The following is a 2,574-nucleotide window of genomic DNA, read 5'->3' as shown; positions in this document are numbered from 1 at the left end:
AGGAGGTCCAAATCGGTGATCAGGTTGGAAAAACAACAAATATAGGGGCTAACTCAGATAAACAGTTAAAAGAAGACCTCGTCGAGCTCCTACGAGAAAATTCTAATCTCTTCGCATGGAAGGCTTCTGACATGCCTGGAATCCATCCCAACCTCATGAGTCATAGGCCTGCTATTTACCCAGATTTATGACCTGTCCAACAGAAATGGCAAAAGCTCAACTTCGAAAGAGCACAAATCGTAGAAGAACAGGTCCAAGCATTATTAGAAGCCAGGTTCATAAGAGAGGTAAAATACCCGTTATGGCTTGCCAATGTAGTGCTCGTGAAGAAACAAAACGGGAAGTGAAAAATGTGTGTCGACTACATCGACGTCAACGAAGTCTGCCCCAAGGATCCTTACCCTCTTTCTAGCATTAACGCTCTGGTAGACTTGGCTTCAGGCTACAAATACTTGTCCTTTATGGATGTATTTGAGATACAACCAAATCTCGATGTACAAGCCAGATCAGGAGAAAACCTCATTCATTACTCCTAAGGCAAACTAATGGTACATAGTAATGCCATTTGGATTAAAAAATGCAGAAGCGACAATCAAAGGTTAATAAACAAAGTATTTTCATCTCATCTTGGAAAGTTGATGAATGTTTACGTGGATGATATGCTTGTCAAAACCAAGGAAGAAGTCAATTTGCATTCCGACCTTAAAGAAGTATTCAAGACAATAAGACGGCACAAGATGAGACTAAATCCCACAAAGTGCACCTTTGCAGTAGAACTCGGGAAGTTCTTAGGGTTCATGCTCACTTAGAGAGGCATTGAAGCCAACCCAAAAAAATGCAGAGCAATCTTGGAGATGAAAAACCCGACCTGTCTGAAGGAAGTCCAGCAACTAAACGACAGATTGGCAGCCTTATCTAGATTCTTAGCAGGGTCAGCTCTAAAATCTCTACCCCTATTTTCAATACTCAAGAAGGGGTGCCAATTCAAGTGGACTCAATAATGTAAACAAGCTTTTCAAGACTTCAAAAATTTCTTGATCCTGCCACCGATTTTTACCCGACCTGAAAAAGAAGAACTCATACTGTATTTGGTAGTAGCAAACAATGCTATAGCCTCTGCCCTCGTTCGAGAAGATGAGATCGGACAATGACATGTCTATTTCACCAGCAAAGCCATACAAAGAGTAGAACTAAACTATAAAAAAATAAAGAAGTTCACTTATGCCCTCGTTTTAGCCTCCAAGAGACTTCGACCTTACTTCCAAGCCCATACTATTTGAGTCCGAACTAACCAACCCTTGAAGCATATCCTATAAAAAAGACGGAAATTGCAGGGCAAATGCTACAATAGGTAGTGGAGTTGTCTAAGTTCGACTTAAAATATGAAGCTCGTACAGCTATCAAATCACAATACCTGGCCGATTTTTTGGCTGAGTACACAACGGTACATGGAGACTTTATAGCCTGGCATCTGTATGTAGATGGATCATCAAATAAAGCTAGTAGTGGAGCAAGAATCATTTTCGAAAATGAAGAAGAAACTTGGATAGAGCACTCACTAAAATTTGAGTTTCTAACCTCCAACAACCAGGTAGAATATAAAGCCACGCTTGCTGGCTTGAGGCTGGCCAAAGAAGTCGAACAACAAAAATCACAGTGTTTAACGACTCTCAGGTGATAACTTCTCAAATAAATGGGGCCTACCAAGCCAAAGACCCCAATATGAAGAAATACTTAGAAGAAACATGAGAGCAGTTAGTTCAGTTTCAGGACGTAGAGGTCAGGCACATAACTCGGGAATTGAACGGCCAGTTGATGCCCTCTCCAAGTTGTCTAGCACCAAGCCAGGGACAACAATAAAAAGCTTAATTCAAGAAACTCTCCACACCCCATTAGTAACCAAAGAAGTCGACAGGCCAGACGTACTGACAGTCACAAATCTGAATTTGGGTTGGATGACCCCCATCATCAAATATCTCAAATTTGATGTCCTCCCTAAAAAAGAAAGAGAGGCGAGGATGCTCATAAGGGATGTACAGAACTATACTCTGGTTCACAATATACTTTATAGGAGAGGAAGATCCACGCCCTTACTGAAGTGTGTCCCGACCTCATTGACAAAAGAGGTCATAAAAGAAGTTCATAGTGGAATTTATGGAAATCACCTCGGAGCACGGTCACTAGCTAAAAAGGTCTTGCGTGCGGGTTTCTATTGGCAAACCTTACAAAGGGAAGCAGCCAACTTTTTTAAGAAATGCCGACCCTGTCAAATACATGCCAATTTTCATGTGACACCACCAGAAGAACTCATCAACATCACCTCACCATGGCCCTTTGCAAAATGGAGTTTGGATTTACTCGGACCGTTTCCTCAAGCACCCGGACAGGTGAAATACCTCATAGTCGGGTTTGATTATCTTCCAAAGTGGACCGAGGCAAAAGATCTGGCAATCATCACGGCTTAGAGAAGTAAAAAATTCTTCTACAAGAATATTGTTACCCAATTTGGGGTCCCATACTCTATAATTACAGACAATGGTACCCAGTTCACCGACTCAACCTTCAGAAGCTTGG

Source organism: Arachis ipaensis, chromosome B6, assembly GCF_059453495.1.
Source record: "Arachis ipaensis isolate K30076 ecotype BB chromosome B6, ASM5945349v1, whole genome shotgun sequence".
NCBI lineage: Eukaryota > Viridiplantae > Streptophyta > Magnoliopsida > Fabales > Fabaceae > Arachis > Arachis ipaensis.
This window is presented reverse-complemented; position numbering follows the sequence as displayed.